This window comes from Bos grunniens, chromosome 11 (genome assembly GCF_055505025.1).
Source record: "Bos grunniens cultivar Pamir isolate PY7600 chromosome 11, Bosgru_T2T1.0, whole genome shotgun sequence".
In the NCBI taxonomy this organism is placed as follows: domain Eukaryota; kingdom Metazoa; phylum Chordata; class Mammalia; order Artiodactyla; family Bovidae; genus Bos; species Bos grunniens.
The window spans coordinates 83,314,508-83,341,849 of record NC_141175.1 but is presented as its reverse complement, the minus strand read 5'-3'; the positions used below and the strand labels follow the sequence as shown (position 1 = coordinate 83,341,849).

General features: G+C 43.2%; 1 long non-coding RNA gene across 2 annotated transcripts in view; it reads right to left on the bottom strand.

Annotated features, from left to right (window-relative positions):
• LOC147363449 (uncharacterized) overlaps positions 1-27,342 on the bottom strand; it is a 154,894-nt gene that overhangs the window by 97,253 nt on the left and 30,299 nt on the right. For both annotated transcript variants that reach the window (XR_015137113.1, XR_015137112.1), the window contains exon 2: positions 16,167-16,226. This is a non-coding gene — a long non-coding RNA (uncharacterized LOC147363449). The remainder of the gene's footprint in view (positions 1-16,166; positions 16,227-27,342) is intronic.

The window sequence follows — 27,342 nt, the reverse complement described above, 5'->3', positions numbered from 1 at the left end:
CATTCCCTCTCTGGGAACTACAGATCAGATGTTATGCTATGAGTTGATGCTCTAACTTTCAGCCCTTAATGCTGAACAAATACAAATTAGAAAGGTGGTTTTACAAAACAGATTGGCCTTAGATATTCTAATGGCTGCACAAGGAGGAACTTGTGCCATTATTCATACCCAATATGAGTACTAATGTTACTCACTTTACTAAACACATGAACAAGATGATTCAGGCTATGGATTCTCCTGAAGCCTCAGTCACCTCACTTTGGGAAATGTTAACTAGCTCCCCATGGTGGAAAACTATCTTAATTGTAAAAATTCTAATTGTTCTGTTTTTACTATTTGCTCCCTGCATCTGTAACTGTGTAACTGGATTTGTTTCTAAGCATTTGAAAGCTTTTAAGTTACTAATGGTTGTTCAGCCTCCTACAAGGGCCACAGACTCCTCCAACTATTACTTGGGGCCCCTGGATCAGAGACCCTCAATATGAGGGTTAGGAGAATATGTTGCCTCAACAATTTACGGACAATGCCCCATCACAACAGGAAGTAGTAATGGAACGAGAACGATGGCCCTTTCCCTTGGCAACATAATTCTCCTAAAAAGGGGGGTGGGGGTGGGGTGGATGAGAGAGTCAATTTCTAGGCAGGTTGATAAGAAGCCCAGGGTTCCCTGAGGAGGAGAAAGGGGTCTGGGGTTCTCAAGGAGGAGATAGGGATCTGGAATTCTCAAGGAGGAGGAAAGGACAAACTTTTTTTTTCTCTCTACATTCCTTAATCACATAAAATGTTTTTTCCTTTAAGCCAAGAACTGATGATTACACAAACAATTCAGTTTAAGCTCTGTACTAGGGATTATATAACAACAATGTATCCTGCTTGAGGACAGCTTCTCCTTCCTGAAAACCTTCTGATTAATCCTGATATCTTAGAATGTATATTATGAGAGTGGATCTGGTAGGGTTTTTACAACCTTGAGACACTCTTTTGATTTACTGTAATAACTAATTTAAAAAGTATATAACTCCCTTGCTAACACCAGTGAGGGGGGCACTCTCCATCACCCCTCCGATGTCTGTCAGAAGCTTTTTCTGTTCCTTTTCATCCTGTAATAAAACTCTGCTACGCAAAAGCTCTTGAGTGATCAAGCTTGGTCCCTGGTCCCAAAGTTAAATCTTCTTCGGAAATCACGAATCCAACACTCTTCACCATAAGCTATCAATATGTTCTTTTCCATGCATACTTCTCTCTGTGCAATCATATCTACTCCCTTGGGCCTAACTATTACTGTATCAACATGAAATACTTTTAAACCTATCTCACTGGTACTGACCTCACTTCTGAATCTGTTCCCTCTAGAATTTCCAACTGCCTACCAAACAGAGCCCCAAAATTGACTGCCTTCATTGCCAACTCACCAATTCTACAGCCATTTTAGATCAGAAATCACCTTTTCCACCGTGCCTCAAATAATCTCCTTCCCCTGAGTTTCTTCTTCTGACCTACCCCTTTCTTTATTTTCTCTTCTTGCCTTTTTTACACAATTAGGCTACTCCTTAGTTTGCCTACATAGAACTCCAGTTCCACAAATGACCGAAAGCCATTCAGTCACCAAGTCTATTGATTCTTTTCCATTTCCACTGACATCTTTATAATTTTGCTATTGGGAGTTTACCGTTAGTGATTCATCTTGAGTATCCTCAAACCACCACCCTCCACAAAGGATGCACAGTCCTCCCTTAGTCCTCCCTTAGTCCTCCCTTAGTCCTCCAAAATACGGGGAATTGCTTCCAGGAGCCCCCAAGGAGGCCAAAATCCATGGACGCTCAAGTCACTTACATAAAATGGAGGAATACAATGAATATAGTTGGGCCTCCATATTCTTAAGTTTCACATCCACAGATTCAACCAACTGCAGTTGAAACTGAAGTTGACTGAATTTGAAAATGTGAAAACCGAACACAGAGAGGACCAACTGCATATAACACAGCAGTAAATGAGCCGCAGCAGTAGCCACAAGGAGTGAGATCAACCCATTGGAGAACCACAGTGGAGGCAAGACGAGGTTCACAATGGCTGCTACAGATCACAAAGAGACCTCCTCCACCACCTAAAAGTCAGGTTACAAAGGGAAAGACCACTGGTCAGGATCACAAGTCACAACCATATATGCTCTTTAATTATTGCCTTAGGTTATATCAACTCTAAAGGAAATCAACCCTGAATATTCATTGGAAAGACTGATGCTGAAACTGAAGCTCCAATACTTTGCCCACCTGATGTGAAGAGCTGACTTATTGGAAAAGATCCTGATGTTGGGAAAGACTGAGGGCAGGAGGTAAAGGGGTCAACAGAGGATGAAATGGTTGGATAGCATCACTGACTCAATGGACATGAGTTTGGGCAAACTCTGGGAGATAATGAAGGACAGGGAAGGCTGGCATGCTACAGTTCATGGGATTGCAAAGAGTCAGACATGACTTAGCGACTGAAAAACAACAACAATGAAACTGTAAGAATAACAGTTATATTTAAAGACATAGAATAATGCCTTGTCAAAAGAACCAAGGACACATACTTTCATTCAGGGCCACCAAGAAAGAATTTTTCTGCCAAGTATTATGAGGGTTCCCAGAAATGAGCACAATTGTCGTTTGTTTCTCTAGGGCTTGTTGAAGTAGACATGGTAGGCCAGGGGACCCTGCTCATTTGAAATTCAAAGCTGCATTCCCTGTTTCCCACCTTGTTGGGAAAGAACATTCCTGTCTTAGTCTAGCCAAGGTAGAGCCAGCTTTCTAGGGAACTCAGATGCAGGACAGAGGGCAGAAAAGAGATTTCTGCTAGTCACCTTCTGCTGATTCCAAGGTTCTTGTGATTTATCAAAGCATTAGGCAAGACCGGAACAGGGTTCTAAGCTAAGCAATGTTTCCCTACAGGCAATGAACCTGTGAAACAGATGAGAAAGGGCAGAGACCAGCAGATGGCCATCAGCCAAGCGAGGCCAGCTTTGTTAACCAATGATTCAGACACATTTGTCATTCCTGCCTTTTGCATGCAGGTGCTACATCTTTAAAACTCAGGACTCCTGTCTCAGCAACCCCATGTAGAAACACGCAGCCTATTTCCCTCCCTTCCATGTCACATATATCATTTTTCTTCCCTGTTTCATGATGATAAATAGGGATTGCAAGCAGTGAAGAGTCAGCCATGATTAACTGAAAGAGATACCTCTGAGTCACAGATCATTCACTTCCTCCTCTGGCAATCTGAAGAAGGAATCTCATTTCTTTGTGGTTATTTTAGTACCTTTGAATCTCGGTAATGAATGAGACTTTCAGAGCTCATCTCTCTGTCTGCTGGTGAGTTTAAATCTTGGCAGTTGGTATGAAAGGATGGCAGAAGAGAATTTTTGCAAAGACCATTTCCTACCAGGAAGCCCAGGTGGCATTGGTGTTAAAGAATCTACCTGCCAATGCAGGAGATACAGATTCAGTTCCTGGGTTGGGAAGATCCCCTGGAGAAGGGCATGGCAACCCACTCTAGTATTCTTGCCTGGAAATCCCATAGACAGTGGAGCCTGTCAGGCTATAGTCCATGGGGTCACAAAGAGTTGGACATGACTGAGAGACTTCCTTTGTTTTCTTTCTTTCCTGCGAGACCAGGTATCCCAGACAGCCTCTCCCTTCGCCATGAAGACTCATCTCATTTTATGAGCCATCAAAAGCTCTACAGTACTTCTCAAGCAGTAGGTTCAAGATGACATATTCCACAACTTATGGAATAACTACTTGGGAAGTCAAAACTCACCACATTGCTCTTTCCAGCTAAGAAAGAGAATAATCTGAATTTTTTTAATGTGGAGACTGTTCTCCAGGTCATTTTTCAATCTCTTCCACCAGTTCTGGGGAACAGGTAAATCAAATTGATTCAGCCAGATCTTCTTTCTCTGCCACAACAGTCCAGTTAGCAATGAAGTGACTGCGGGGGGGAGGGGACAATCATGTGGGAGAGAAAAAAGGAAAGATGCAAATAAAGTCAGCCCTCATTCATTAGAACATGAATGCTGCAGAGCTGACTGCAGGGCCACACCTTGAACCACTGGGAGAGAAGAAACACTGGAAGTCAACGACTTCGATCATTTAGTATATGCCCCTTCATCACTGGAGATCCACACCCAAGTGAAGCTGTCTTAGTCTCTCTTTTTCTAAACATTTACTGACTTGGCTGCACAAAGTCTTAGTTGCAGCACTTGGGATCTTCAATCTTCATTGCTACATGCGGGCTCTTGAGTTGCACCACACACGATTTTTAGTTGCAGCATGTGAACTTTATGTCATGGCATGTGGGACCCAGTTCCATGACCAGGGATTGAACCAGTCCCCCTGCACTGGGAACTCAGAGTCTTAGTCACTGGACACCGGGGAAGTTCCAGTCCTATTCTCTTTGAAGGCTTTTAGAACATTATATCCTGGCTTGAATGGAAAGAGAATGTGTGTATGTGTGTGACTTTGTACTGCAGAGTATCTCCAGTTAAGATTTAGACAAATACAGGAGGTAAATGCTAAAAAATCCATAGAAAAACAAAACCACAAGGGTTCATTCTTTTTCATTCTTGTCTTCTGGTTGCAGAGCATTTAAACATAAGACCTCTGTTCCTCAGTTGTTTTTATTTCGTTGTTGTTGTTCAGTCTCTAAGTCGTGTCCGACTCTTTGTGACCCCATGAACTACATACAGCACAGCACACCAGGCTTCCCTGTCCTTCACTATCTCCTGGAGTTTGTCCAAACTCATGTCCACTGAGTCAGTGATGCCATCCAACCATCTCATCCCATTGCCCCTTTCCCTCCTACCCTCAGTCTTTCCCAGCATCAGGGTCTTTTCCAGTGAGCCAGCTCTTCAGATCAGGTGACCAGAGTATTGGAGCTTCAGCTTCAGCATCAGTCCTTCCAATGAATATTCAGGGTTTATATCCTTTGGGTTGACTGGTTTGATCTCCTATTCTGCTAAAATGTTTCATTTAAAAAAATTTTATCAACAATCTCATTTCAGCACAATCTCTGATGAGACACCATAAAAGCACTTCCATTCATATTTCACTAGCCACAGCAAGTCACAAGGCCATACCCAACTTCGGAGGGAGTTAGAAAGTGCACTCCTGTCATCTGCAGAGAAGCACTCATCAACCACGCAGATTCTACTTCAGAGTATTTCTCAAATCAGTCCCTACCTAGCCACTGCTCCTGTTGAGTCATGAACTCAGTGCTTTGTGCTTTTCCGAACTAAAATGTAACAAAAGCTCGCAGCGCCATTTCCTACTGCCAGTCCGGCCCCTCTCCAACGCACTCTGCTTGCAGCTGCCAGAGGGCACTTTTGAAAGCGCAATGTCAGCCCTCAGTGGCTTTCAGGTCCACGTTCAAAGCCCTTCACGTGGCACAAAGGTTCTTATTGACGTAGCTACTGCCCACATTCCTGGCTCATTCCCATCCCTCCCCCACACTCACATGGCTGAACCTCATAATTCTCTTTCACTCTCAAGGTTTCCTTTTCTGTACCCTTGAACATGCTATTCCATTGGGGTGAGATCATTTCCATCACTTCTTTTACTAGCTAACTAAATCTGAGCCTTTGAAAATCAACTCAAGAAACTTCTACTCCAGGAGAACTTCCCTAATCACTCCCCATCCAAGTCTGACCTAGAAGCCCCCAAAGCCCCCTGTGTATACTTTGGTCTGAGCACTCTCCATACTGTGAGGCCTTCATTTTACTTACCTGGTTCCTAGACATGATTTTAAGCCTTTGGAATTCAGGAACCAGGATCTGTGCAAAGCACTCATTAAAGACCAGTTGGATGGATGCATCAATAAAATCATGCCAGGCTCTGCACTGGGTATCAGTGTCTCAAAGGTCAATCACACACTCTATGCACATCACATACATAGTCTCTGAGACTGCCTCTAGAAGGAGCCAAAGCAGCAGGAGAACTGAAGATGGAGAAAGAAGACAGGGGCAGTTTCCTACCAATTCAGTAAGCAAATGGTTCCATGTCCATTCCTTCCGAAGTCCCAGCCAAAGGAGCCCTTCCTCTGTAGTAAATGATGCTTGTCTTTCCCTTTTTCTTTTCTCTCCACTGAAATCCCCTGTCCTCTGTCCTTTCCTAAGAATCCTGAGGGATCTCTAGAACAAATGTAGAAACTTACTTTAGGTTAGCCCTTCCAGATAACACATCTGCACCTTAGGACACTTTACCGCTACAAGCTACTTATAGAAGAAATTCATATCCCTGGCCAGGGAGTCGTGACAGGATTGGGGACCACAGCGAGAAGAGAAAAAAAAAGAATTTTTTATCTATTTCTTAAGTCACAAATGGAAGGGTTTCCCTGGCAGCTGTCATGAGCAAGTGCTGATCAGCTGAACTTCCCTACACAGGTAGCAGGTAACTTTTCTGCCGTCTCCCACTAAAAGGGCACCATAGACAATGAGGAAAATGGATTGTGCCCTCTCTTCCCAGGTCTCTAGAGCCTCCTAGGGCCTTTGGTCTGATTTTCTAAACAAACTCATCAGGAGAGAACTGAGTTACTTGCTAAGAATTTTTATATCTCTTAAGTATAAAGTTGAAAATGAAAACAGCCCATTTTCATGCTGGTTCCAAGAACCAACCACACACAGTACTTCCTAGAGGCTACACACATTATAAAATCATTAAATAAGCAAAGAGGCAAGACAGAACAGTGATTATCCAGTTTTCTAGCTCTGGAGGACCTTGGACTAGTCACTTAGCTCCTGAGTTTCCCTGTGTGTTAAAGGGGTATGATACTAGCAGCTGCTGTCCTAATAAAACAAGGTGTCTCAATGTCAACATTATTAGCATTTGGGCCTAGATAATTCTATGTTGTGAAGAGCCATCCTGTGCATTCCAGAGTATACAACACCATCCCTGGCCTCCAACCCCTGGATTCCAGCCCCCTCCCTCAGTTATGAAGACCAAAATATTTCCAGATATTACCAAATGTCCCCTGTGAGGGCAAAGTCACCATTGGTTAAGAACTGCTGCTGTAAGCAAGATAAACAAATCAATGCACACTGTGTGTGGACCTATTCCTGCCACAAAGCAAATGCTCCACAAGTTGACCCAGAGGGTAACAGACTAGAAAGACAGTTTGTTCTGTAACAGGGAGGACTTCACTATTCTTTTAGAGCCCCTAATAAAGCTCCACATTTCTGAATCACCCTCCATCCTTGAAAGGCCTTGGTAACGACTCCACGTGGCATTGACCACCTGGCAAATCTGCAAGTACTTACGTTATTGTCTCTCCCTCTTCCCTATTGAATGATACAAGCAATTCGTTCAAAATAACGTTTATTATTCCCCTCAATACTTGAATGCCTGCTCAGCCAAAGACACTGTACACTACAGAGAATATTTTTATTGGATTTTACAAACAATAAAAATCACCCATCTGGCCTCACTCACTTTTATCTTCGTTTAAAACCCATTTTGTTAGAATATCAAAAAATTTGGTTTCCCTCCTACACAGGGAAATGTTAGTGCCTCCCAGTAACACTATGGTGCCCGGCACTTTCTATAGGCTTGGAAGTAACCAAAGTGGCCACTGCATTGACAGACAACTCTGGCTGCTAGAAAGTTCGTCTTTATCCCAGGCCTGACAGGCCCTTCTTGTAACCTCTCTGCACATTGTTCAGTCAAGTACTGATTGTGTGGCTGCTGTGTGCAAGTGCCACGGCCCTTAAGCCAAATACAAGTCCTACTCCTTTCCTGACTAAAGACAACCAGTTCAGTTCATGATTCCCCATAGACAATGATGTCCTGGTCCCTAATAATCTTGGTCCCCCTCTTCAGATCCACTTCCCTGGGGGTCCAGCTAAGACTCCTCGCTCCCAATGTAGGGGATTCCCCTGTTCGATTCCTGGTCAGGGAACTAGATCCCACATGCTACAACGAATTGTTCACATGCCACAACTAAAGATCCCCCATGCTGCAACTAAGACTCGGCTCAAATAAGTAGTTTTTAAAAATAAAAAAATTAACAGATGCACTTTATCAATAGACCCTCAAAATGAGGAATCCAAATTGCAGCCCCACTCCAGGTTTGATATGACCCACAAACAACCCAGCAGGACTGGAACATCACTGATCTACACTCGGTCAACCTTCAATACGGCCCACGATGGTCATCTCTTTTAGCAGGCAAGGCCTCCCACTTTAAGGCAAAGTAGCAACTCAGGAATTTTTCATGCAAATTCCCTCCCAGCAAGTTGACTTCCCATCCTATATACTCAAGGTCATCTTTTGAACCTATCATATTTAATCTTGTTATCTTAAGTAGAGGCCAGAAAGTCAAGGCTTTAATCTTAGTCCTATAAACCACGGTTCAACTACTTCAGTTCAGTTCAGTCACTCTGACTCTTTGCGATCCCATGGATTGCAGCATGCCAGGCTTCCCTGTCTATTCAGCTACTTCTTCGTCCCCTAACTTTTCTCAGCAGCTATAAGTCCTCTTCAGTGTTCACTGAATAAATTGTTATCTTCATCTAAATCAGGGGTAGGCAAATATATAACCCATGGGCCACATCTGTCCCACCACTTGTTACAATAAAGTTTTATTGGAACACAGCCATGTTCATTTCTTTACCCATTGTGTGTGGCTACTTTCCCACTACAACACCTAAGTTAAATAGGTACAACAGAGACCATATGGTCTCAAAAATATTTACTATCTGGCCCTGAAAAAGTTTACTTATCCCCACACCAAGGCCTTGAAATATACAGAATAGAATTAAGTCAAAGACAGGATGTTATGGGCCTACAGTTTATCACAAATGATTAATCAACACATTTAGGAAGAATGATTCACAGTTTTGAAATCATGCAAAAATGTGTTCATCCCTAGGGTCTGTGTATAGTTAAAGATATACTCTGCTCTAAGCAATGCTCGATCCTAATAATCCTGTTAAAGTAAGAATGGAATTAATCAATTAATGGAGTGTTGATGAATTAATTCAATAATTGTTTTACTATGATACAGACAGACTAAGGGAAAAATGGGAAAAAGAACAGCCAAATTTTGAAGCAATGACAGGAGGCTGAGGAGAATACCAAGAAGAGAATATCAATTCAAAGCAGCAGCCACAAGCCCAGAACCAAGAGGGACCTCCATAGAAATGTACGGATTTGTACTGATGGTGGTGAGAGCTTCCCATTCAGTCTGGCCTGTGTTGTTGGAGTCTGGTTGTGCTCCAGAGGCATATGATTTTGAAAACTACCATGGTCCCTGCCTGAAATTGCTGTCAAAAGTGGCCCCTCACTGTTGCCCCCATAGACAAGTGATTACTTACGAAGCCCAACACCGTATTGGAATCCCACACCTTGCATAGCTGCAAATTCTCACAGCCTTAAATCCAGGCAACACAAAACCATTTGCCACTTTTTCTTTTTTTTTTAATGTATCGAGACCTAAGTGTGAATCTTTTTTTTAATTGAAGTATCATTGATTTACAATGTTATGTTACTCTCTACTATGCTACAAGGTGAATCATTCATACATATACATTTATTTAAACTCCATGCCCTTTTCTCACTTCCAACTAACAGTTCCCACAGCAGTTTCCTAAAACCAGAGCAGTCTATGCAAGGTAGGTGCCACTGCTCAAAGAAGAAATAATAAAATATCTGCATTTGAAAATACATATACACTAACTAGAACCCAATTGGTAACAAATGTTAGGCCTGATACACTGAGCCTGAAAACCATCTGAGAATGGTCTTTCACCAGGGAGGGAGAGAATATTGCCAAGGTTAAGCTCATGGACTTTAGGATCTGGCAAATGTGGAATGGAATCTGACCTGTTATTTGAGCCCTTGCAAGAGATATGCATTTGATCCCTGGGTCAAGAAAATCCCCTGGAGTAGAGAATAGCAACCCACTCCAGCATTCTTGCCTGGAAAATTCCATGGACAGAGGAGGCTGGTGGGCTGCAGTACATGGGGCCACAAGGAGTTGAACACGATCGATCAACTAAGCACACACACACAGATAGCACAAGCTTCAATTTCATTTGCAAAATGGAGATTATAGTTATGCTTCCTCATAGGGTCACTATAAGAATAAATGACATAATGCATAGAGAGTACATAGTACCTGATACCTAGTAAGCATTCAGCAAAGGTCATTATTATTGCTACCAATACTTTGGTCACCTGATGCGAAGAAACGACTCATTGGAAAAGACCCTGATGCTGGGAAAGATTGAAGCCAGAAGGAGAAGGGGATGACAGAGGATGAGCTGGTTGGATGGCATCACTGACTCAATGGACATGAGTTTGAGCAAACTCTGGGAGTTAGTGATGGGCAGGGAAGCCTGGTATGCTGCAGTCCATGAAGTCACAAAGAGTCAGACATGACTGAGTAACTGAACTGAACTGAACCATTATCCCTATGTTCATGTTAACAAGTACATAAAAGGAAATGCTTGACTTTCCAACGACTTCTAAGACAACGTAACTCTCTTTGAACAACAGCACTGAAATTGCATGCCCTACTTAAATGAGAACACAAGGGCATACGAGGGTTTACATTTTTCCCAAGGCAAGAAAATAAGCAATGATGCAGATGTGGAAAGAATGTTTTCAGCCCACTGCCTACCTGTTATACTCTCATAAAAGAAGTCATTATGTCATTAAACAAGTAATTACCTTTGTTTTATTACTTTTCCAAATAAAAATCACCCATGTTGAACTTAAGAGCCAGGAGCCCAGTATCCCCAAGTCTTCCAGCCATACAACATTACCCTTACCTGTAATATTTGTATTAAGATACAAGTACAACTGCTTTAAAAAGGGAGAGATACCAAAACACTGTAGCTCCAAAAAGGCAGAAGTTCACTCGACTCTTACGGTAACAATCCAGACATAACTCAGTGGCTTGGGTGACTCTGCTCCACAAGAACATCAGGGACCCAGGCTCCTACTTTGCTGTTCTCCCATCCTCTGTGGCCCCTGGACCAGCACTATCAGCATCACCCAAGAGCTTGTTAGAAATGTAAATCCTCATGTCCCCACCTCAACCCTACTGAATCAGAACTCCAGAAAGGGAGGTCCTGCAATCATAGGCTACAACAAGACTCTTAGACACTGTCCTTATCTTGTGGTCAAATGGACTTACTGCTACTTCCATGTTCTAGGTCATGGAAGGAGGAAAAGAGGAAATGAGAGATAAGTCATTTTCCATCAAGGGAGTAGATGGAAATTACATGTTTGCACATTCTGTTTGTCTTCCATTGGCAAGAAGCCTGGTCAACAGGACTCATCCAGCTGCAAAACAAATGCAGTCTTGAGTAGGGTAGTCATGTGCCGTGATGACACTAAGGGAGTTCCAGGTTAAAAGCAAGAACAGATGTTGGGGGACAATTGAAAGTTTCTGCCATGCTACTAGAAGAAATGGCTACACCCTCCTCATCCCCACACAGTGGGAAACCAAACATTCCCAATATCTCTCCAAGAGGTTTCATTATTTCCTCTAGGTTTGAATGTTTCCATCCCCCTGAATAATTATCTCAGTTGAGTCAGACCTCTTAAGGCCATTCTTTTCTTTCCTCCCTAGTTTCTTTCCTTCATTTCCCCAAAACCCTTATACAAGAGCAGTTACATGGAACAGGCATTGTGGGGGACACTGCTGCAAAGTGGATAACTTCAAATCAGATACCCTCGTTCCAGGGACTTCCTTGGTGGTCCAAGGAAGACTCTGCACTCTTGCATGCAGGTTCGATCCCTGGTTGGGGAATTAGATCCCATATGCCGCAACTAAGAGCTCTCAGGCCACAACTAAAGATCCCAAGTGCTGCAACGAAGATCAAAGATCCTGCATGCTACAACCATGACCTGGTGCAAGCAAATAAGAATGTGTTTAAAAGAGAAAACACACCCTCATTCCAAAGTCCCCTTTGACCATTCCTCCAAGAACCTCTCCCTGGTCAACTTCCTCGCTTTTCTCTATCCTGAGCACCTCATCTCCTCCTTTCTCAGCTGCCTGTGGGAGTCTAACATGGTTCCAGCTTCTGAAAAAAAAAAAAGGAGTTTCCATCTCTCTTGGTTTCTGATTCAGCCAGTGGGTACAGGAAAGCAGAGGGAAGCATGCCCTCATATCTAAGGAAGATAACAGTAAATTTTCCTAAAGGCCAATCCCACTCTGGCAGAAATTCTGTTATCAGGTTTGAAACAATACATTGTTTTCCTCCACCCGAAAATACATCATGGGGCCACCAGGCACGGCAGTTCACCTCTGAAACACATTAAGCATTTTCCCAGCGGTGATGCTGGTGGATTACTATGTAAATTTAAGTCAATCAAATCAAATGGACTTAAGAGAAGGGACTTGCAATAACTAGCATTTGTTTCACATGTTTACTTTTCATTTTTTTTAACTTAAAATTGATAAATTTTACTCTGAAATGGCATAGATCTATTGAAGCCTTGTTTGTAGACCAGTATTTCTTCCCATACTATCAATGGGCTATTTCACTTAATTTACCAAAAACATAAAAATGTATAGTTAATCAAAATCTTTAAATAAAAGAAGTAAAGAGTTAAAAAGTTGAAACAGTACAAAAAAGCACAAAATCAAAAGGCAGTATCTCCTTCCCTACTCTGTTTCTCCCCAAAGATTATTTGGTAACAACGGCATGTGCTTCCTTTCAGGGGAAAAAAATAATGTGCCTATTGCAATGATTATGCCTAAGCATTTATTGGAAGTTTACTTTATGCTGTACGCTGTACCAAGCATTTCACAAGTACGCATTTAACTCTCATGACAACCCTAGGATGGGCCCAGATTTTATAGGTGAGGAAACTGAGGCATGGGGCGCTATGTGGGCAACTCACCCATGGTCACACATCAAGTAGTGGAGGGGAGAATCAGCCCAGGTAGGCAGACTCCTGAGTCCAGGTGCTATAGCACCTCGCTCAGTGGGACTTGGACCCCACGTGGCCCACACATTTCTCTAAGTAAAGCCATCAAAATATTCATTCCTCAAATCCCAACACAGCCACTCAAGGAATGTTCTCTCTCAGACCAATGAGCACATTTCTAATTTATTCCCCATCCAAGAATTACAAATTTTTTGGCCACACCTCATGGTTTGTGGGATTTTAGTTCTCCACCAGAAATTAAACCCCATACCCTGGCAGTGAGTCCTAACCACTGGGATGCCAGCGAATTCCCCAAAAGAAGATTTTTTGTTTGTTTGTTTAAGAAAATTACAAAACAGAGAGACCACTGTAGAAAAGGAGAACAGACCCAAGGAGCAGCCAAATGCTGGCTTTCTTTTCCTTTCCCCGTGTCCTCTCTACTAAGGAAATACTGATGGGAGCACCTTTAGGATTACAGATGGCAACCAGACGGACCGGAAGGAGGTTCCTCCAACCGGAAATGAAAGTAGGGGGCGGGGCATCTCCCAGGGCTGTTCCATCTGAGAAGAGGTTCCTCCACAGAGAGTGGCCCTGACTCCAGAGTCTCAGAAAGAGGGTTTAGATTGAACAGTGCCAAAGAAAATTGCACTAGACAGAGTTAAACAGGCAAGGGAGATTTTATTCAAGACTCTTGCTGCAAGAGGGGAGAGAGGCTGAACAAAAAGGCAAGCAGGAGAGTTGCTACGTGCCGGGATGAGCTGGTGGGAAAGTACTAGAGGAAGTTAGCAGGGAGGTTGGTCAATGTAATCAGGCCATCCATCTGTGTTTGCTAATTGGTGCCTATGGACGTTATGATTCCTATCTGCCCACACAGACTGGGAGACAATCATGGCCAAGTTTCCTGATGATTCATTTCAAAGGGGTGACTCTCAGGTCCTTGAGAAAGACATTCCTGGGTTAGAACCCTGGCGAGAGGCTGGGAGAAGATTTACCTCTCAAAGGGGCAGAGAAAGAATTTACGATTGAAGGTTTTTTAAAGTAAGCACTCTAAGAAAAGCAGGTCAGAGGTCTGGAGTCATAGGGAAGAAGCCCTGGTGCGGGACTGACAAGTTTAGCCGAGCTGAGTGGACCTTGCAGAACATCTGGCTCCTTCCAAGGGCCAGGGTCCTCTGCACACTTCACACTCGAAGCCCTGAAGCCCTGAAGCCCAGCACTTTGTCCCCAGTGCAGCAATTCAAAACTGATCTTCCCTTTCATTGTAAAAGTAGCCCCTGTTTTTGGAAAATTATTTGGTTCCCCGTCAACTTCGGCTTTGTTCCTTCTCCTTTGGCATCGAAACTGTTAAGATTTTGAAAATCATTTCATTGAAAGACAGAATGGAAAAGCAAAGCTTTCCTAATCGCATCTCAGCACTGCACCAACTTAGCTGACTTTGCATTTTGAAAAAGCTGCCCAGTTTCCTGAGGAGGCAAGATAGCAACCATTGAAGCACTGCTGTAGCAAGCAGGTTTTCTTCTGTTAATGCTGGGCAGCTTGGGCCTGAATGGCTTAGGTACAGTTCTACTTAGACAAGACTCTCCAATGAGGGACCACTGGCAAGGAAGATGCTGAAAAATACCATCAATAGCAATTAATACAGAAATAAGAGGAAATTCTATTTAATTAAAATTAGTAGTAGCATAGCTCACAGCCTTGGCTGTAGCCTGTGCCTGTCTCTAACTCAGGAAAAGAAACAGAAGCTCGTCAAGGGAGGCCAGCAAACTTATTTCCCATCCCTTCTACTGGGCTATAAAGGAATTCTCCTATAGTTCTTCTTGTGTCATCAAAACACCTATCTCCTCTTCACTGAACACTCAACCTTTACATCCGAACAGGAGAATTGTTGAAAACCCAAAGCCGGCAGCTGCTTCCCCCGCCCCTGTCACCTCCTGGAACGAGAGGAAACCTGCAAACTGGCAGCAGCCCCTCCTGTTCACCCACAGCAAGCTCCTTCCAGAATTCACAGTGATGGAGTTGCTTTGCAGAGTGGTTGAAAGATTTGCTCTGAAGCCTATTTCTTCCTCCTTTCTCCTCAATTGCAGAACAGATCCTTCTGTATCTCAGAAGCACCATCCAGGAATCCTACAATCAGGGACCCAGGGAATCCCTGAGGTGGTCCCTTTGGGGAGCTCCAGGACCCCGCTCCAGGACCCCGCCCCAGGAACCTTGCTAGATTCTTTGGTCAATTTAGGCAGGAAATGAACCAAGGAGAGAGACCTTTCCCAGTTTAGGGACAGAGGCAGAACAAGGGGCCTCAGCAACACCAATTCTGATCTCCAAAGTGGGTTCCACAGCCCCTCTGTCCTCTTGAGGAGAACCATGTGGTGGCCGTAAGTGAGACTCATATTCGCAGGGGAAAGAGCTGTCACTTAGCGAGCAGCTCAGAACCAGACAGAGACAGGGAGCGGGTGGACCCATCTGATGGGGCTCAGTCAACCTGGGAGTGAAACAAACCCAAAACCCTGCAAAGTTGCCCTCAAGACCTGTGCTGCCTGATCTGCTGCTGCTGCTAAGTTGCTTCAGTCGTGTCCGACTCTTTCCTCTAAAGCCCACTTCATTTTTCAGGACTTTCTTAACTGAAACAGATACATTGTTATTCTAGGCTTTGTTTTTTAATGTTTTTAAGGTTGTGTTGTTTTTACAAAACAAGGTTCAACTAATGTCCCTGTGTGCCTGATGCTTTGTGATCAAGTCTCAGAGACTGTTGTGAGTTTCAAATAAGATCTGCGGTCTTATTTATTTATTTAGTGTTTATTTATTTGGCTATGCTGGATCTTAGTTGCAGCAGGTGAGATCTTTGATCACTGAGGCCTGCAGGATCTTTAGTTGTGGCATGTGGGACCTAGTTCCCTAATCAGAGATCGAACCCAGGACCCCTGCATTGGGAGCACAGAGTCTTGGTCACTGGACCACCAGGAAAGTCCTTGAGATCTTATTTTTAAATGACTATTTTCAAACTTATCTGAAAAGATTTTCTAAAATGGCCAAATGAACTATCAGGAATTTTTATGCGAAACCAAGAGTGAAATACTTTAAAAGGAGGTAAGAATCCCTGCCTGCCCATGGTATCCCAAGGGACAAAGCCTAAAGCCCCCACATCCCTGCATTAGCAGGAAGCCCAGCTCATCTCCTCATCATTGCCTTTACTGATCCACAATTCACACATTAAAATAATAATCAACATAAAACCATGCAACGGAAAGTACTTACCCGGAAACCTGGGGGCAAGGAAAATGGTTTCAATTCACATTCGATCTGGCTCTGAGCTTTCTGGAAAACAAGGCAAAAAGGAAAGCATCATGGGCTATGTGGGTTATTTACCTTCTTACTAGTATCAGCTCTAACAGAGTCCAAATTCATCTTTCTGGTTTTAAAGATAAAGAAACTTGGGCACAGAGAACATTAGGAGTTTTGCACATTACAGACCTGAGCTGAATCTGAACTTGAACCCCAGTCAACTGAGCCTTTCTGAACTCCTGTGCCATTCTGCACCCTTGGCGTTTCCCTCCAGCCCTCAAATACAGTTTTTCCCCAACCCTGGATAGAAGAGTAACCAGGGAAGGCTTTGACCACAGCAGGACTCCTGTGGCTAGGTCATCAGGTCATTAAGCTGTACATGCATGCTGCAGCCCACGAGGTCACAAAGAGTCGGACACGACTGAGCAACTGAACTGATGATTATACACGTACCCATGTATTCACATCCTTCAAAGGATGGGGAAAACTGTGCTCTTCGCTATTGAGTTGTGTGAACATGGCAAAGAGTGATAGGGAAGGAAACTAATACTCACATCCAGGCCAGCTGAGCTAGGAGCATTTGTATGTATTCATCATTTTTAGTCCACCTGAACAGCTTGCAAGATGAGGGCCTAAGTGAGTGCTAAATAGCTTGGCCAAGGTTGGTTAACTATTAAGGGTTGCAAGATCAAAATATAAAACCTAAGAAATCTATGTGACTTTAAAGCATAGGCTCTCCCCACAAAACAATATTGGCTCCAAACCTACCCTGTGTCTTTCTTCATTTACAAAATCAGGATGTTGCATGAATGTTCATTAAGAAAAGACTGCACATATACCTATGTGTATACTACAAAAGAAGGACCTTAAAGAAATACCCCAAAGGGTTAACGATGAGTGTTCTCTGGGACAGGGTATGAACATACCTCCAGGAAGGAGCAGGGGAAGGGGAGCATATATCAATATAAAACTTAATTCTCTTACAGTTAAACTATATTTATATGCCACATAAATTAAATAAAATAAAATAGTGCAATTAAAATAAAATAAAATAAAAGGGATTGAATTAGATAATTCTTGAAGTCCTTCCTGGTTATGACCATTGTATATTTCTCCTTAAGAAGCTGCATGTTCAGCAGCCTCCCTGAAAACCTACTTCACCTAAAAATGCAGAATAGTTTTTACTAACAATGTGGAGCAATTGCGCCACCCAGTGGTTATACTAAAAATGACAAAGTACCTTTCCTATCCACAGGAATTAGTCAGATACTGTGTTTAGTCTTCAGGAAAACAATAGTTCCTTTTGCATTTAGCAATGATAAGTAATTAAGTTAATTTAATAAATGCAAAATTTTATCTGTGGTAAAATCTCTTTATTATTCCCTCAAACCAACCAACACTGTGTTCTCATTTATCCTCATGGTCACATTTTTCATTTTCAGCTTCATAGATTAACAGTGTCATAGCCAGAATGAACCTTAGGTACCCATGGAACCTGACCACATCATTTTACAAAGGAGGAAATCTGTCTCTAGCTTGTGGCCAGATGCAGGAGACACGGGTTCAATCCCATGGCCAGGAAGATTCCCTGGAGAAGGGAATGGCAACCCACTCCAGTATTCTTGCCTGGAGAATCCCATGGACAGAGGAGCCTAGTGGACTATAGTCCATAAAGTCACAAAGAGTCGGACACGACTGAGCACACCCTATACGAGGGATGCAAGACTTCTAATCATACTCTCATTAGAACTGAAGTCCTCTATTACTAACCAATGTTGAATTCGTTGTCACATTGGGGGTCATTAATCTTTTGTATGGTGAGATGTCTACATCAGTCAGTAAAGTCTATAAGTGCACAAATAAACTACATTATATCACAAAGGAACCAATTATATTGGAATACGTTTCCATCCATAGATCCTCAAGGCTCCATGAATACAAGGTAAGAACCCACGAAGAAAGGCCCAGGAAATGATTCACTTCCCAAAGACAGACTGTGATGAACCTGCTAACCATTGATAAGCACTCAATTGCCCTTTTCTCCAGTTCCCCTTTTTTGCAAGCAAGCTTTTATCAGCCCTATGCTGTCCGTCAATGCACAGAAGACATCGTCCTCGAGTAAGCCACTTCTTCCCTATTTTTTCATTCTCTGCTGTAAGACAGAATGTTCACAGAAGGCAGCAGAAGTTTTCCTTCCCTGTTTGGCTCCCCAAGCATGTGTTACTAGGGTCATCATGGTGGAATGCACGGAACAGCTGTGAAATGAGATGGCACAGATTTTGAATCCCACTTCTCCCCCTGAGGCATAGGAACAAGGAACGGTATATCAATATTACAGGAATGGGATAAGTAAAGTGTCTGGCACTGAGCCTAGCGGATGGTTACTGCTCCATAGATGCTGATTTCCTTCCTCCATACAAGCAGTTGAAACAAGTAGTGTGCTGATTATTTCCCATTTACTCTTCAAATCTACTCTCTACCTTTCTCCATCCGCCTCTTTGCAGCAGGGGGTTCTTTATTTATATGCCACATCAGTGCATTCCCTTGCCCTTTGGCTGCAATTAGATCCAGACATTAAGAAATACCATTTGGGTATTAGAAGGAAAGAAGAAAGGAAAATCAGATTTTAAAATCATCTAGCTACCTACCTACCTTTAAAATCCCTCCCTACCAAGTCAGCTGAGCTGGGTGCGCACAGCTAACAAAGGCAACCCTCTCCATAAAGTCACCCTCTCTGGGCGCCCACGACCACTGCCTCCCTTGCTCCTCAGGCCACACATAGAATGGCTCCTAGGCTCCTAGCCCTGGCATCATGCCCCATCCCTTATTGGTTTCCCTTAACTCTGCCCACACCACTACAAGGAGTGCTTCTACTAAGGTCTTCTCGATTACCCCGTTTGCAAGGCATCTGTTTCCTACTGGAACCCTGAGTGACATAGACAACTGCTGACAAAATGTGGAAGGTAACTAGAGAGTCTGTACAGTGTGCGTCAAGTCATTCAAACACACAACACACACACACACACACACACACACACACTCTAGGTTGGCATATGCTGTATTGGATGTGCCCTGGATGACACACCCATCCTCTTCCTTGTCCTGTTAAGAGTGGCTCTTTTCCTATTATACAGAGTGAAGTAAGTCAGAAAGACAAATATATTAATGCATATATATGGAATCTAGAAAGACAGCAATGATTTGCAGGGCAATTTGCAGGGCAGCAAGGAGACAACAAAATAAAGAACAGACTTTTGGACACAGTGGGGGAAGTGAGAGGGTGGGATGATTCGAGAGAATAGCACTGAAACATGTGCATTACCATATGGAAAATAGATAGCCAGTGGGAGTTTGATGTATGATGCAGGGAACCCAAAGCCCAGGGTTCTGTGACAACCTAGATGGATAGGGTGGGTAGGGAAGGGGGGCTCAGGACAGGGGCAGGGTACATGTGTATACCTGTGGCCAATTCATGTTGATGTATGACAGAAGCCATCACAATATTGTAAAGTAATTATGCTCTAATTAAATTTTTTAAAAGAGTGGCCTTTTTATATTAAAAAAAAGAATGGTGATCATTTTAAGATGTATAGAAATATCAAAACACTATATTGTGCACCAAGAACTAATATAGTGTTGTAGGTAAGTTATTGAGAAGGCGATGGCACCCCACTCCAGTACTCTTGCCTGGAAAATCCCATGGACGGAGGAGCCTGGTGGGCTGCAGTCCCTGGGGTCGCTAAGAGACAGACATGACTGAGCGATTTCACTTTCACTTTTCACTTTCATGCACTGGAGAAGGAAATGGCAACCCACTTCAGTGTTCTTGCCTGGAGAATCCCAGGGACGGGGGAGCCTGGTGGGCTGCAGTCTATGGGGTCGCACAGAGTCGGACACGACTGAAGCGACTTAGCAGCAGCAGCAGCAGGTACATTATACTTTAAAACAAACAAACTCACAGAAAAAGAGAACAGATTTGTGGTTCTAGAGGTAGGGAGTAGGGGGAGGGAGAATAGAATGAAGGTGGTCAAAAGGTACAAACTTCCAGTTATAAGATAAGTAAGTACTAGAGATGTAACATACAGCATGATAAATATAATTAACATTGCTTCACATATGAAAATGGTTAAATAAATTCTAAGAGTGCACCTCATAAAGAAAAGTAATTTTTTTTCTCTTGTAATTATATGAGATGAGGTACATTCACTAAATGTATTGTGATCACTTCATAATGTATGTAAATCAAATCATTATGCTGTACACTTTAAACTGATAAAGTGCTGTAAGTCAATTATATCTCAATAAAGCTGAATAATAAAACTGAAAGGGAAAAAATCATCAAAGAAGGAGGAGAAGTGAAGAAAAGGAATACAAGGAGAAGGAAGGAAGGGAGGGAAGGAGAGGAAGACTGAGGAAGAAGCAAACCAACCTACAGCTGAGGAACAAAACAAACGTTTTCTTCATGGTTACTTAATCACAGTAGGTAAAAACCTAGGTGGAAGATATAGAATTAGCAGCTAGATTTCTGCAATATATTTTGTTTTATACATTTGACTTCAAAACCATATAAATATTTTATACAATTATAAAACACATTAAAAATTAAAGCAAAGTTAAGATTCCAAAGCAAAATTAACCAAATGAATCTGAGTATGTACCAGGTTGAAGACATAACCACACAGAAAAGAAGTGTTTCAAAGAGCTTTAAAATGCAGTCACGTGACAGCTTATCCCTAACACCTTAGGACAGTGGTTCTCAACTGGTAGCAATTTTGACCCCAGAAGCCATTTGGCAATGTCTGGAGCATCTCTGATTATCACAAGGGGTGACAGTTGCTACCAACATCTAGTAAATAGAGGCCAGAAATGCTGCTAAGGGCTTCCCTGGTGGCTCAGTGATAAAGAAACCGCCTGCAATGCAGGAGACTCGGGTTTGAACCTTGGGTCAGGAAGATCCCCTGGAGGAGGGAATGGCAACCCATTCCAGTGTTCTTGCCTGGGAAAGCCCATGGACAGAGGAGTCTGGTGCACTGCAGTAAATGGGGAAGCAAAAGAGTCGGACACAACTTAGTAACTAAACAACAACAATAAAGCTGCTGTTGTTCAGCATCAGTCCTTCCAATGAACATTCAGGGTTGATTTCCTTTAGGATTGACTAATTTGATCTCCTTGCCATAGTAATCAATACAGTATGGTATTGAGCAGGGAGAGACAAATTGGTACAATGGAGCAGAATAAGGAATACAGAAATAAGCACACACATAAAGCAAATCAATTTCAACAAACGAATTTTACCAAGCCAATTTAGAAGCTGAAGAGGATCTTCTTTTTAAAAATGTTGCTGGAACAAATAGACACTAGTAAGAAAAAGAAGACAAGTCATTGACTAGGAAAAACTATTTTCAGCATGCATATGTGATCAAATAACTACAAAAAAATCTTGTATTTAGCACATGTAAATAATTTCTACAAATCAACAATAAAAAGACAAAGACTCAAAAATGTGCAAAAAACAAGCAGCCATCTTTAAACACACACGTACAATACACAAAATGATACATCATATGGGCCATGACTTGACAATTGATGAATCTGGGTGATGGGTACATGCATATTGACTGCTCTCCTCCCCCTACTTTTGTGGAGGTATGAAATTGTATATCATAAAAACTTGAAAAGAAAAAGAGTGAACATCTGTAACCAAGGAAATAATTCTGATTCTCAGGGAAAAGATATCGATTTCCCCAACCCCAACAATTAATACCAACCAATGGTACTGGTTGATTCATACTCAGGCTGTACATATTTTAAACGTATCAATCCTAGGTTCTACGCTGAACCATTAAATCTGAATCTCTAGGGATAGAACCCAAGCTCAGTGCTTTTTTAAACTTCCCTGGAGAGCCTAAAGTTCAACCATAGTCAAGAAGTGCAGATGAATACTATCTTAATTCCTGGTCACTTTTTATGTTCTCTTTGGATGTCATAACAGTTAGGGACTTGACAAGAAAGAATTTACCTGACATGGGAGTATTTGTAGAAACCTGGGCAGGATTAAGAGAAGAAATGCACCCAGCAGGAAACCATCGCATGAATTAATCCCTGGAACCGAAGGGATCAGTAGTAGAACAGTGTTTCCAGCGCACAGGGAGGGCCAGAGTGTGGGAAGGCACAGTCCTGGACTAGACCAGCTGCCAAGGCCCTGGGGAGCACAAATAAGGACCCCGACCTTCCTCGCCCTCCCTCCTTCCAGGATGGCAGGGAGAGACACAGAGCAGGACAGAGCTGGAAGAGCATTTGAAGAAGGTGGTGCTAGGCACGTGTGCCAGCTACACAGATGCCAACAATTCCAATTCCTGGCCTGCCCACTGATGCCTGGCTTCCCTCCTTGTCTGATGGTGACTGGGGAAATAATTGGATCACTTTCCTGAACCCACCAATGGAGGAGGAAATCGCAACCCACTCAAGCATTCTTGCCTGGAAAATTCCATGGACAGAGGAGCCTGGAGGGCTACAGACCATGGGGTCACAAAGAGTGGGATACAACTGAGCATACGCCAGTGCAGAAAAGGCCAGAGGCCAGTCTGGGAGAATCAAGGCAAGGCTTTCAGTTGTGCAGAAATCATACGTCAGTTTCAGACAAAGAATTTAAGTCACCAATCTATAAAAACTATGGAGTCACATAGTATCTCACTAGCAGAGAACTAACCTCTGATTTCCCTTTCCTGGCCACTCTTTATTTAAAGAAAGAAGGAAAGGAAGGAAAAAAAAAAAAAAGGACAGAGATTGGAAAGTATTGTTTTCAATAACTGTATCTGAAAATGCTATATGAAATTACTTTATTTGATTTAGGCAGGGCTAGGTAAGTCATCCAGCCCATACTCCTCATTTCACAATTAAGGGAACTGAGACCAGAGAGGTGAAGTAATTTACCTAAAGTCTCCATCTGGTTAAGAACAGAGTCCAAATATTGTGACATCCAGCCCAGGGTGTCCACCCAGCTCAGAACACCAAAGGGCCTCTTAAGGGGTCCTCCTCTTTGCCAACCAAACCTGGATCAACTAGAGCCCCAGAGTAGCAAGATCATGTAAACACCTGCCACTTAACATTTTATTTTCATTTCTATTCAGATGTCACTGCCTGGACCTATTTCATGGTTATTACTCAGTCCATTTCAGTGGGCAGTTTTTAAAGCTGAAAAGGGTAATAAATGCCAACAAGCTTCCAGCTGGCTTCCTGGAGGGCGGCTAGTCCAGAAAGAGGGTGCTGAGTGGGCCACCTCAGATGGTGCCAAGTTGTCCCAGGGAGGCGAGCATGAGCAGGAAGCAGACTTCATCAGCCTCCTGATAAAAAAAACTAGGCAGCTCCAAAACGACTGTTTCTGGCATTGATTGACTCAGCCTGCAGGCCTGGGAGCTGGCATCCCAGAAGCTGGCTCAGTGGCTAAAGAGGGTGGAGCTTAGGCAAGATGAGACAGGAATCTTCCCTGGTGAGATAAGAGTCTCTCTCCTCTGTTGTGGGGGAGACACAGGTGGTGGGAAACACTGAGGTGGCAGATCCCAGGGAGGGGACAAGGAAGCAGAATGTTCTCAGCCCCAGACAGGAGGCAATGGGGCAATGGCTGTGCGTGTGTGCTAAGTCGCTCCAGTTGTGTCCAACTCTTTGCAACCCTATGGACTGTAGCCCGCCAGGGTCCTCTGTCCATGGGATTCTCCAGGCAAGAATACTGGAGTGGGTTGCCATTTCCTTCTCCAGGGCATCTTCCTGACCCAGGGCTCACACTGGGGTCTCCTGCGTTGCAGGCAGAATCTATACCATCTTGAGCCTAGTGTTGAGCCTGGGAAGCCTGGTGTTGAGGGCAGCTCTTCTAAAACAAGATTAGCTCTCCTGATTCTGGGATCCTTATACAGAGGTCCAACCAAGGATGAGAGGAAAGACCAATGATGCCCAGGGTTCCTTCCAGCTCAGAGAACCACGTCCTAGAAAAAGCCAGCAGAGCTCCCTTCATCCCACATCCAGGGTCCTCAACCACAGCCCTGTTGGTTCCCTTCATAGCACGTCACAATCTGGAATCACAAATCCAACTGTTCACTGTTTGTTACCTGTCTCCCCCACATGACCACGCTCCTCTAGGCCAGGGATTGTTGTACCCAGTGCTCCATGTTGTACCCTACACTTCATAGGTGCACAAAAAAATATCTGATGGAAGTGTTAAATACAGGGATGATTGTGAAACACCCTTACTCCTGAAGAAGGGAAAACCACTTGCAGAAAGAAACAAGCTCTGGCATTTGTAAGTAGGATCAATTACAGTGTGTTCCTGTATCTCCACTTGTCTGGCCAGCTGGAAGCCACTCTGCCCTGTGAGATGATAAAATTTGTATAGCCCCTTGTGGATGCCGAAGCACTTTCATAGCATGGCTTACCCAAAATTGCTGCACCAATAAGCAGGAAACACTTATTCTACCTCCAGATTCAATGTTCTCCCCTCCACCCCTCGCACGATCAGAGTCCTAGTTCCGAGCATACACCAGGGACGGGCTCTATTGCTCCATTTTCAAAGAAGAAAAACAGGAGCTCTGAGAAAATACTGGCTTTGCTAGTCAAAGTTAGGCCTCTAGCAAGGGCCAGAACTCCTCAAAGGATTTGAAAGGAGGAAAAAAGGAAATTGGGGCTTAAAGGGACATGTATTCTTTCCCGCTGGTAGAGGAGAAGCAAAGAGGATAAAAGGAAACAGAGAAAAGGGGAGTGTTTCTGGGCCAGTGATCAGTGAGATAACTAAGTGGCCGCTAATCCTCCATTTTGCCCCAGATAAAGGAGGTGCACTAATCACTGGGAAAGGGCGGGTTACCCCACTGGGAACTCATGTTTCCACCACCTTGCCTTGTGCGCATTAAATCCCAGTCTTTTGAAGGGCAAAGTGCATGACATACATTAAAACTACTGTTGTTATTAATAATGCCCAGCCTTTAGATTTGCATAGCTCCATTCCTCCTAAGAGTTTAAAGCCCTTCATACATAGTATCTAATTCTCTCTCAGAATTTTTAGTAGAAAAACATTCCCAGGTCACTATGTAAATATACATAAAAGTTCTTTAAGACATCAGAACACATTTCAGTCTTATTTATACCCTGTGCCCAGGTTAGCACATTTCCATTTTGACTATGTATCTCTAAAACACCAATTTTCAAGACAGAAACCTAAAAGAGCAACTGTAAACCTCCCATCTCTGGCCAAACTTACTTCCTTTCCATACCTCCATCACAAGGAGTGTAGAAGAAGCTTCTCTCACTTTAAAAATAGCACAGGACTGCTAGGGAGGAGTAAGGGAGAGATGGAGTGGGAGTTTGGAATTAGCAGATGCAAACTATTATACATACAATGGATAAACAATGAAGTCCACCTGTATAGCACAGAGAACTATATTCAGTATCCTAAGATAAACCATAGCGGAAAAGAATATGAAGAATGTATACATATAACTGAGTCACTTTGCTCTATAGTAGAAATTAACACAATACTGTAAATCCACTATACTCCAATAAAACAATTTTTTAACAAGTAGCACAGGGCTCACTTCCCACTCTCACCCCATCCTCCCTTTGATACTGTCTGCTCCTGATGTTAACTAAGAGGTAGAAACAATACTTCACACTGAGTGTCTACTCTGTGCAAGCCACTGTGCTAATTGCTTTACAAACACTCACTTATTTAATCCTTGGGACAGAGACATCTAGTCATCCGCCCATAGCCACAGTAGTAGAAATTTTAGTCTCCCCTGCAGCTAGGTGTGGCCATATGACTATTTTCTGGTCAATAATTAAAAGTATCTGTGGAGAATTCCAAGCACACAGCATTATTCTTAAACATGTCTTTCCTCTCCCCTGACTTCACTGATGTTTACAGCCTGAGAACCCAAAACATAACCAATTGAAAACCTCGGCTTTGACTTTTTCCTGATTATGGTTCAAATCGCTCACTATTCCTTAGTCCAAAGATGAAACAATGTATGAGTTATATATTGCAGATATGCAGATGACCTGGCTCCTTGTTGATATTTCTGAGCCACTGAGTCATTCAACTCTGAAGCTTGTCCTTCTTACGGATTCACTGTTCTATACTACAATAAATGTTCGATTGGTTTGAGCCAGGTTGAATCCGAATTTTCACTATTTGTAGCCAAAATCCTTCTAATGAGTAGTTTGTTTTCCATCTTTTCAGAGGGTGAAATGATCCAAGTTAGGATGGGAGTGGTTAGTGGGGAAATGAGAGTCACTACTACCAGTCCTTATTCAGTGCTTTGAAACACCAGTGCTCATTGACACTCAGCACTGATGCAGCTCATGGATAGTGTCCCTGACCACCTGCTGCTTATCCAGATGGCTTTCTGGTAACTCTGGGTCTGAATATAAGTTCTCTGACTTGAGCCATACAACCACAGGGGCTAGGGATAGCCTACACTGGTTTTAATTAGACAGTTAAAGATTGAGAGGAAACTCTTGGTCAGGTTGGAAAATCCTCCCAGCAACTTGGCTGAGCAGAAAAGAAGCTTGTGAATGAGTGAGTGAGATGAGGGAGACCAAGTCCCCACCCCATCCACCTGCATTGCGTGGACTGGTGTTGCATGGAGGGGTGTGGTTGGGGGCTGTGATTCTCCATTTCATAGGTGCAGGAATATCTGAGAACAAGTACAGGTGGGAAGAAAATATAATGGAAGGAAAGGAGCTGGGGTGGGGAGACGATTGGAGAAAAGAGGAGGAAACCCAAGAACTAAAGGACCTGTCACACCCTGGGGGCTGTGACTAGCCTGAAGGATTTGGGGCCTCCCTTGGGAGAAAACTATCCTCAGCAAAGTGGCAGAAAAACCAGGTCAGGGGGTTGATCATTTATTCAGACACTTGCAACAGTGGCAGTATGGAGGTACTTCTGTAGGCAGTTTGCAGGCTGCAGGGCACTGCTTAAAAGTTAAGGAAGGGAAAAAAGAGAGAGAAACAGAGGCTGAGGAGAGAGAGAGGAGCCCTCACTTCTCAGAATATATGAATCACTCTCTGAAGACTCCTAGAAAAATCTGGGAGACATTCAAGGGACTAACTTCTTGCAGTCATGATGTAGGGGCTCAGAGCTACCCATTTTTCAGGCATTGATGAT